This window comes from Saimiri boliviensis, chromosome 9 (genome assembly GCF_048565385.1).
Source record: "Saimiri boliviensis isolate mSaiBol1 chromosome 9, mSaiBol1.pri, whole genome shotgun sequence".
Classification (NCBI taxonomy): Eukaryota; Metazoa; Chordata; class Mammalia; order Primates; family Cebidae; genus Saimiri; species Saimiri boliviensis.
The window spans coordinates 93,890,252-93,900,365 of NC_133457.1; the positions used below are offsets into that span (position 1 = coordinate 93,890,252).

General features: G+C 42.1%; 1 pseudogene; it reads left to right on the forward strand.

The window, feature by feature from the left end:
- The first annotated feature begins 9,178 nt into the window (after positions 1-9,178).
- Positions 9,179-9,682, forward strand: LOC101048298 (transcription factor BTF3 pseudogene; annotated as a pseudogene).
- Positions 9,683-10,114: the final 432 nt, after the last annotated feature.

Genomic DNA, 10,114 nt, shown 5'->3' on the forward strand with positions numbered 1-10,114 from the left:
CACTCTTCCGAGGACAAGGAAACTCACTTCCTAGCAAATTCATGAAATGGGAGCTGTCATCATCTCTCACCTCATATTCCATGATATTATAATCATTTATTATATGTTATAAATCAGGAAAGGGAGCCACATAAATTGAGGTCAAGCAAGATATCTCTGACATATAAATAAGGAAACTGAGGCCTACAGAGGATGCCTCACTTGCTCAATGCCCTATAGCTTTTGTTGTTGTTGTTGTTGAGACAGTCTTGCTCTGTCACCCAAGCTACAGTGGCACTATTCTGGCCCACTGCAACCTCTGTCTTCCGGGTTCGGGAGATTCTCCCACCTCAGCCTCCTGAGTAGCTGGAATTACAGGTGCACACCACCACATCTGGCTAATTTTTGTATTTTTAGTAGAGACGGGATTTTACCATGTTATATTTTTAGTAGAGACGGGGTTTTACCATGTTATATTTTTAGTAGAGATGGGTTTTCTCCATGTTTCAATTGTTTCAAAACAATTGAACAGAGGGGAGTGGGGGCAGGCGGGGTTCAAAACGTTCTTCTGTTTTGAACATAATTCAAACCAGCTTGGCCAACAAGGTGAAACACTGTCTCTACTAAAAATACAAAACTTAGCTAGGTGTGGTAGCTCACGCCTGTAATCCCAGCTACTCAGGAGGCTGAGGCACAAGAATTGCTTGAACCCCAGAGCGTGAGGCTACAGTGGGCTGAGATCACGCCACTGCACTCCAGCCTGGGTGACAGAGCAAGACACTGTCTCGAAAAAAAAAAAAAAAGGAAATGCATCGCTTGTATTGTAAGAAACTCAGTCAGCGCCACCCCACCCCCAGGCTTGTTGAATTGGACACTGTGGGTGGAAGGCCCAGACATTAGTGCTTCAACACAGCTTCAGGTAATGCCAATACCTGCCCAGGTGGGAGAGCCACTGAGCTGCTAATAGATCATCTCGTGGGTAGGTGGGCGGAGATGCCCTGTAGTCCCTAAGTCTGTCCCCACCACGTCCTCTTGGCCTTGAGATTTCTGAGGGGTTTTCTTCATCTCCTGGTTGAGTTCTCCGGTTCATCCCACACGTAATCAATAGATTGACAGAGGGGAGTTGGGGAAGGCAGAATTCAGAACGTTCTTCTGTTTTGTAAACAATTCTACAGCTAGAAGCACCTCCAGAGAAAGACATCCTGAGTGAGTGGGACAGCGGCCTGCTTGACCCGCCTGCAGTGTGGGTGAGTGGGCACAAGTGACTCTTAAACAGCCTCATTGCTGGCTCCATTGTTTCTGAATGGAGGCTTCTGGCAGGACCTCAAAGAGATGGCTCTGAACCAGTTTAAGCACACAGTGACAAAGGTGTGCAGCTGTCAGCTTGCTTGCCCTCTGAGGTTGTAAGCACACAGTGACAAAGGTGTGCAGCTGTCAGCTTGCTTGCCCTCTGAGGTTGGGTTGTGATGCCCCAGAGCTCTGCCCCTAGGCTCTAGCCCAGGGCCTTTCTGCCCTTCCGAAAGTGTGTGCCCTTCTCCCTGCTTAGAATGTCCTTCTCCAGGTCTTTGCAGAAGCCTGCTCTGTCACTGTATGAAGGTCTCTGTTCAAATGCCACCTCATCAGAGAAGCCTCCCTGGCCCACTGTAGCCAAAGTAGACCCCCACCCCATTCTACTCTTTTAGTTTTCTCCCTCTTGACATTATTCAACCTACTTACTTCTTTTTTTTTTTTTTTTTTTTTTTTTTTTGACAGGGCCTTGCTTTGTAACCCAGGCCAGAGTGCATGGCATGATCTCAGCTCATTGCAACTTCCACCTCCTGGGTTCAAGCAATTCTCCTGCCTCAGCCTCCCAGGTAGCTGAGACTACAGGCACATACCACCACACCTGGCTAATTTTTGTATTTTTAGTAGAGATGGACGGGGTTTCACCATGTTGGCCAACCTGGTCTCAAGCTCCTGACCTCAGGTGACCCACCCACCTTGGCCTCCCAAGGTGCTAGGATTACAGGCATGAGCCATGGTGTCCCACCCCCAACAACCAAAATATATTTCATACAGGCAAAGACTGTTTTGCTCACCACTGAATCCCCAACTGCTAGAACAATAGTAAACACATGTTAGAGACTGAATAAATCTTTGATGACTAAATGGATGAGGCTGTCAAGATATACTTGGCTGAAGTAACCAGAGGCATTGAGCAAGTTTCAACACAGCTTTGGGATTCCTGCCCTTGGCCTGGTGCTACAGTCCAGGTCACAATAAATCATCATTCATTCATATTCCAAAAAATATTAAGTGAACCCTTACCAGATTCAAGACTCTAAGTAGGCATTAAAGATGTAATGATTGTCAAAAACAAGCAATGCTCCTTATTTCCTGTTGCTTACAGGCCAAATGCTACCAAATAAGCATACAAACACAATGTGAATGTGGGGCCAGGAGAGTAACTGGTGCCCCGACTTCCTCTCACGGAACGACCTGCTCTAGTTTGGTGCCATAGGGAGAGCTGCCCTGAGGAAGCGACAAGTGTGCAGGAGCTAAGAGTGGAGAGGAGGAAGGATGATGGAGAGAACATTCTAGTCTGAGTGAACAGTCTATGGACAGGTCCTGTGGCAGGATAAAGAAGCCTGGTAGTGTGAGGGGTGGAAGGATGCCAGAGTGTCGGAGACAGTCATGGGGAGGGTGATCTGAGAGAGACCAGGTGATCAGCCGTAATAGGCGATTTTGCTCTGATCCTAAGAGTGGAGTAGAACCATCGATCCATCTTAAACTGGGGTGGCAGTGGTAGATGGGTGAAATAATCAGAGTTTTGTTTTAAAAAGGTCTCTATGGCAAACCATTTTCCATGCATCTATTGAACTCAAAGGGCCATATATACACACATATTATAGGTGGTAGGTAAGAACTCGGGAGATGGAACACCTAGGTTCCAATCGTGGCTTTATTACTTACTGTCTGTGTATTTTGGGGGGAATTATTTAACCTCGGTTTTCCTTTGTGTAAGACGGGGATTTGCCAGGTGCTATGTGCTCATGCCTGTAATCCCAGCATTTTGGGGGGCTGAGCGGGCGGATGACTTGAGGTCAGGAGTTCAAGACCAGCCTTGCCAAAGTGGCGAAACTCTGTTTCTATGAAAAATACAAAAATTAACTGGGCATGGTGGTGCATGCCTGTAATCCCAGGTACTCAGGAGGCTGAGGCAGGAGAATTGCTTGAAACTGGGGGGCAGAGGTTGCAATGAGCTAAGATCGCTCTACTTCATTCCAGTCTGGGTGACAGAGAGAGACTCTGTCTCAAAAGAAAAAAAAGAAAGATGAGGATAATGATAGTTAATGGTAGTACTCATCTTGTAGGGTAACTGTGAGAATGACAGCAGCTAATAATACATGTAAGAAGTTTAGAACAGTGTTTGACTCACGGTATACATTCAATAATGTTCGTTACTATTATTATAACATTTACTGTTGACTGGTATTGTTACGCTATTAAGCAGATGAAAAACTGAAGTACAGAGAAGTTAAAGCATGTGCCCAATGTTGTTAGGCAAAGTAATGGAGACAAAATTCAAACCTTAAGCCCTACATCATCAGATGTCTCAGTAGCAGAGATAAATAGGACTGGTTGGGTAGGTCAGTTCCCAGTGCAAAGCACCAAAATGAATCAGGGACATTTGTGGGGACAGACCAAAAGGTAAATAGCTCTAAAGTAATTGAGCTACCCTGACAATAGTCATTCATTAATTCACCAATTTTTTATACACATGCTAAGTAACAGGCCCAGTGCTGGAGAGTGGAAATTCTAAGATAAAATAGACATGTGATCTCGATTGAAACAGATCATGGTCTAGTGGGAGAGATATGCCACTAAACAGAAAAATGGAGTATTAGAGAGTCATGGGTGTTGTGAATGAATACCTTTTAGGCTAGGCCTTACCTGCTGTCACCTTTCTAGATGGAAAAAAGCTCTCCTGGTGGCCAGGAGCAACAGAAATGTACAATAAGGATTTTTTTAATTTTAATTTTTAGTTTTAGTTTTTTGAGACAAGAGTCTTGCTCTGTCACCCAGGCTAGAGTGCAGTGGTGTGATCTCTGCTCACTGCAACCTCTGCCTCCTGGGTTCAAGCGATCCTCCTGCCTCAGCCTCCCAAAGTAGCTGGGATTACAGGTGCCCGTCATCATGCCCAGCTAATTTTTCACATTTTTAGTAGAGACAGGATTTTACCATGTTGGCCAGGCTCATCTTGAACTCCTGACCTCAGAGATCTACCCTGCCTCGGCCTCCCGAAGTGCTGAGATTACAGGTGTGAGCCACTGTGCCCAGCCAGGAATTTTTTTTTTTTTTAACTTCACATAACAAGAAGTTGAAGAAGTCAGTAGGCAGAGAAACTCCAGGGTTGGCTAATTAAAAGATCCAAGTCCTACCTTTGAAACAATTTCTGGAACAGCCATATGAGGAGCTTTGTAGACATTTCCCTGGTGAAAAAACTGTAACTAGTAAAAATTATTTTTAAAAAGAAGCATTTATAGTCTCTGGAAATTGTCTGAAAGATACAGCAAATAGGCCAGGCACGGTGGCTCATGCCTGTAATCCCAGCACTGTGGGAGGCCGAGGCAGGCAGATCACCAGAGGTCAAGAGTTCGAGACCTGACTGGCCAACATGGTGAAACACTGTCTCTACTAAAAATACAAAAATTAGCTGGGTGTGGTGGCACATACCTGTAATTTCAGCTACTCAGGTGGCTGAGGCAGGAGAATCGCTTGAATCTGGGAGGCGGAAGTTGCAGTGAGCTGAGATCGTGCTGCTGCACTCCAGCCTGGGTGACTCTATCACTCAGTCTAGACACTCAGTGAGACTCTATCACTCAGTCTAGACCAAAAAAAAAAAAAAAAAAAAAAAAAAAAAAGACATATAGCAGATAAAGAAACCTTTTTGCCGGGCGCAGTGGCTCAAGCCTGTAATCCCAGCACTTTGGGAGGCCGAGGCGGGTGGATCACGAGGTCAAGAGATCGAGACCGTCCTGGTCAACATGGTGAAACCCCGTCTCTACTAAAAATACAAAACATTAGCTGGGCGTGGTGGCACGTGCCTGTAATCCCAGCTACTCAGGAGGCTGAGGCAGGAGAATTGCCTGAACCCGGGAGGCGGAGGTTGCGGTGAGCCGAGATCGCGCCATTGCACTCCAGCCTGGGTAACAAGAGCGAAACTCCGTCTCAAAAAAAAAAAAAAAAAAAAAAAAAAGAGAAAAGAAAAGAAAAGAAACCTTTTCATGGTACAAATAGCATGAGTCTGGGGTATTTGAGCCATGGCCCTTCCCTTCCCTTTTCCCTTCCCCCAGCTCAGCACAATGAAGCCCTGCCACAGGCAGGTGCAGACAAGAACACAGGATTTCCTCTTCCCCCAGATCCTAGCCGAGGGCAGGAATATTGCAGGTCACCAGAAATGCTTATCCCCCTAGCTTCATGTAGAGGCTAAATTCCAGGCAAGAGCAGCTGAGAGATCTGGCGTTCCTTTCTCTACCTAGTCCCCACTCCCTCACAGGGTAGGAGCTCTAGCCGAAGCATGTCAGTCTGAGAATACTGGAATCCTGACTGCCCTTGTTTCATGCTGCTCATAAGGGAGAAGTTCTGCACTGGGAGAGGCAAGCTGAGCAGACCAGAGACAACCGCCACCACCAGCACGCTACTTGTAAAGTCTGGATGTTGCCGCAAGAGGAAGAGCCTGCTGTCTTCACCCCCAGCTCTGCAGCAGTGGCGTAGAGATTTTGTCGAGAGGGAGAGAGACGGCTTCAGAACAGACAGCGTCAATGTTCTCCCACAGGGGAACTGGCTTTATTGTGAACAGAGTGTACGGGGAAGATCAAATCAAATGATGCTCTTGAAAACACTGGATCTTTTGGTAGTAAGCAATTACGAGGAGACAAGTAGCTTCTTGAAAAAAAAAAAAAAAAAGAATCACATGTCTAAACCATCTAGTAGTTTAACAGGAAGAATCGGGGAGAGAGACAGTTACAAAGAGTCCTCTTGGGATCAGAATGAGACTCAAAGACTGCCCCTAAAGACTACCCCGGTAAAGGGGCCCAAATTACATAGGATCTTAGTGTAGAGCAATTTTTGCCTCACAGCATTGTCAAAAACAATAGAACAACCAACCACCAATTGATAAAGGCTAATATCTAGATATGATACCAACAGAGGCAGACAGCATAACAGAAAAATAAAGGAAAAAGACAAAGAGAGCCCTGCTAAATCCAGTGGCATCCCAGAGAGGCTGTGCTTATGTCTAAGGCTGCGCTCTCGAGAAACAACATCAGACGCTGCACCCTGTGTGGGAAATAGACTTTACTGAAATACAAAAAGAGTATTTATTATAGAAGTAAGCTTTATTTCTCTTGTCCTTTCAAATTGGGAGAAATATTGAATCGATAGAAATAGTTCTGGATTGCTCTAGCAAAGTTACTAACCAAATAAACAAGCAAACAACAAATCTGTGGGAGCGTGGAGAATAGGTATTCAGAGTGGCTACAATATAGTATCTAAATGTCCACTTTTCAAAAACACTGTCCAGTACCATAGGAAAGGCACAAAAAATTGTGAGACAGGCAAAGATTATATGAATATGTGGAAAAGAAAAAAAAAAACACTCTAAAGCAGCACTCAAATGGAAATTCATAGCTGTAAATATGTATATTCAAAAAGAAGCAAAAACTCAAATCGATAACACCATATTTCAATTTAAGAAACAAGAAAAAGAAGAGCAAACTAAAGCAAAATGAAAGAAATAGTACATATTAGAGTAGAAAGAAGTGAAACAGAAAAACAGTAGAGAAAAATCAACAGAACCATAACTGGTTCTTTGAAAGAGGAATAATATTGATAAACTTTTAGTTAGATCAAAAAACGAAAAGAGAGAAAAAACTCATATTATCAAAATGAGGAATAAAAGAGGGGACATTACTACTGACCTTATAAAATCTAAAAAGGGAATAGTATTAACAATTACATACCAATAAATTAGGTAAACTAGATGAAACACACAGATTCCTAAAAAGGAACAACCACCAAAATTGTCTCAAGAAGAAACAGAAAGTCTGAAAGATCTCTAGCAAGTAAAGATACTGAAACAAAAAGCTTCTCACAAAGAAAAGTTCTGGGCCAGGTACAGTGGCTCACACCTGTAATCCCAGCACTTTGGGAGGCCAAGGCAGGCAGATCACAAGGTCAGGAGTTTGAGGCCAGCCTGGCCAACATGTTGAAACCTCGTCTCTACTAAAAATACAAAAATTAGCTGGTTATGGTAGTGGGCGCCTGTAATCCCAGTTACTCAGGAGGCTGAGGCAGGAGAATCGCTTGAAACTGGATGACGGAGGTTGCAGTGAACTGAGATCGTGCCACTTTACTCCAGCCTGGGCAAGAAGAGCAAAACTGGGTCAAAAAAAAAAAAAAAGAAAAAGAAAAAAAGAAAAGAAAGAAAGAAAAGAAAAGTTCTGGCCCAGATGGCTTGGTAAATTCTACCAAATATTTAAGGAAGAATTAACATAAATTTCTCACAAACTCTTCAAAAAAATACAGAAAGAGAGAACACTTCCCAACTCCTATGAAACCAATATCATCCTGATACTGAAATCAGGCAAAGGCATTACAAGAAAACTACAGACCAATATTTCTCATAAATATACATGCAATAATCCTCAACAAAATTCCTATAAGTCAAGTCTAGCAATATATAGAAAGTATTATAAAGCAAAACCAAGTGGGATTTATCCCAAGAATGCAAGGCTGGTTTAACATCCAAAAATCAATTCATGTAATATACAATACTAATAGAATAAAGGACAAAAACAACATGGTCATTTCAACAGAGGCAGAAAGGCATTTGAGAAAATACGACGCTTGTATAGATTTTAAAAGATCAACAAGCTAGGAACACAAAAGAATTTCCTCAATTTGATAAACGGCATCTATCAAAAACGCACATTTACCATCATTCATAATGATGAAAGACTGAATATTTTCCCCTTAAGCTCAAGAACAAGAAAAAGATGTCCGTTCTCAGCACTTCTATTTGTCACTTCTTTTTTTGTTGCTTTTTGGTTTGTTTGTTTTATCCTTAGCAAACTGACACAGGATATTTGCCAGTTCTGTTCTGGAGGTTATAACCAGAAAAAATAGGCAAGAAAAATAAATAAAGACATTTAGCTTGGAGAGGAAGAAGTAAAACTATTGTTGCTGCACATGACATAATTTTGTATGTAGAAAATTTTTTTAAATGCACTCAAAACTATTATAATAAATGAACAACTCATCAGCTATGCAAGATACAAGGTATTTCTATATGCCAGCAATAAACAATCTAAAAATGAAATTCAGAAAACAATTCCACTTAAGCATCAAAAAGAAAAAAAATACTTAGTGATAAACCTGGAATCCTAAATAAGTGGGAACAACCTAAATCTCATCAAGTGCTGACTGGATAAGTGAAATGGGATATATCCTTGCGATGGAATCTTATTTAGCAGTAAGAAGGAATGAAATACTGATACAGGCTTCAACATGGATGAACCTGGAAATATTCTGCTAAGTGAAGGAAGCCAGCCAGAAAAGGCCACATATCATATCATTCCATTATAAGAAGTGTCCAGAATAGGCAAAGCTATAGAGACAGAAGGTAATTTAATGACTGCCTACGGTTGGGGAAGTTGAGAGGAAATGGCCACTTACTCTTAATGGGTAAAGTATTTTTTTTTTTTTTGTAGTGATGAAAATTTTCTAAGATTGTTTGGAATAATGGTTGTACAACTCTGAATATACTTAAAACCACTGAAGTAGGTTTATTATATGGTGTGTGAATTATCCGTCAATAAAGCTGCTTTTTAAAAGTTTCGTCTTTGTTGTATTTCGTGTCAGACTGTTTTCATCTAACTTCTTCATAGTCATAAAATTATTGCCATAGCTCCAAGTATCATATCTTCATGGGACAGTATCTAGAGGAAAATCAAATGGTGTGTGTTAGGAAATTGCTTTCTCATATTTCTTTTTAAGACTGAAAAAACCTTTCTCAGAAACCTTCAGGCACACTTCCTCTCACAACTGATTGGTAAGAACTGTGTCTTATGTCCAACCTTAATATCAGGGGAATATCACTTCTATGCTCAAAATCCTCAAAGGTTTCCTTCCCTTCTTACTCAGGGCTAAAGTGCTTATGAAAGAAACAATCATGAACCAGGAAAAACTCGCCAAACTGCAGGCACAAGTGCACATTGGTGGGAAACGGACTGCTCGCAGAAAGAAGAAGGTGGTTCATAGAACAGCCACAGCAGATGATAAAAAACTTCAGTTCTCCTTAAAGAAGTTAGGGGTAAACAATATCTCTGGTATTGAAGAGGTGAATATGTTTACAAACCAAGGAACAGTGATCCACTTTAACAACCCTAAAGTTCAGGCATCTCTGGCAGCAAACACTTTCACCATTACAGGCCATGCTGAGGCAAAGCAGCTGACAGAAATGCTACCCAGCATCCTAAACCAGCTTGGGGCAGACAGTCCGACTAGTTTCAGGAGACTGGCTGAAGCTCTGCCCAAACAATCTGTGGATAGAAAAGCACCACTTGCTCCTGGAAAGGAAGATGATGATGAAGTTCCAGATCTCGTGGAGAATTTTGATGAGGCTTCCAAGAATGAGGCAAACTGAATTGAGTCAACTTCCGAAGATAAAACTTGAAGAAGTTACTGGGAGCTGCTATTTTATATTATGACTGATTTTTAAGAAATTTTTGTTTATGGATCTGATAAAATCTAGATCTCTAATATTTTTAAGCCCAAGCCCCTTGGACACTGCAGCTCTTTTCAGTTTTTTGCTTATACACAATTCATTCTTTGCAGCTACTTAAGCCGAAGAAGCCTGGGAATCAAGTTTGAAACCAAGGTTAATAAAGTTCTTTGCCTAGTAAAAAAAAAAAAAAAAAAAAAAAATTGTATATCTTATGTGACTGGAGTACTGCCCCTTACCCCTCAGTACTGCTTTGCCACAACCTCGGTAGAATTTATGGGGTCCCTATTGTGGCAACTCTACGTTTCATCAGCAGCTCGGCCCTGAATCATGTTTTGGCTGCAGCCCAATCTTTCACAAGTCTATCTG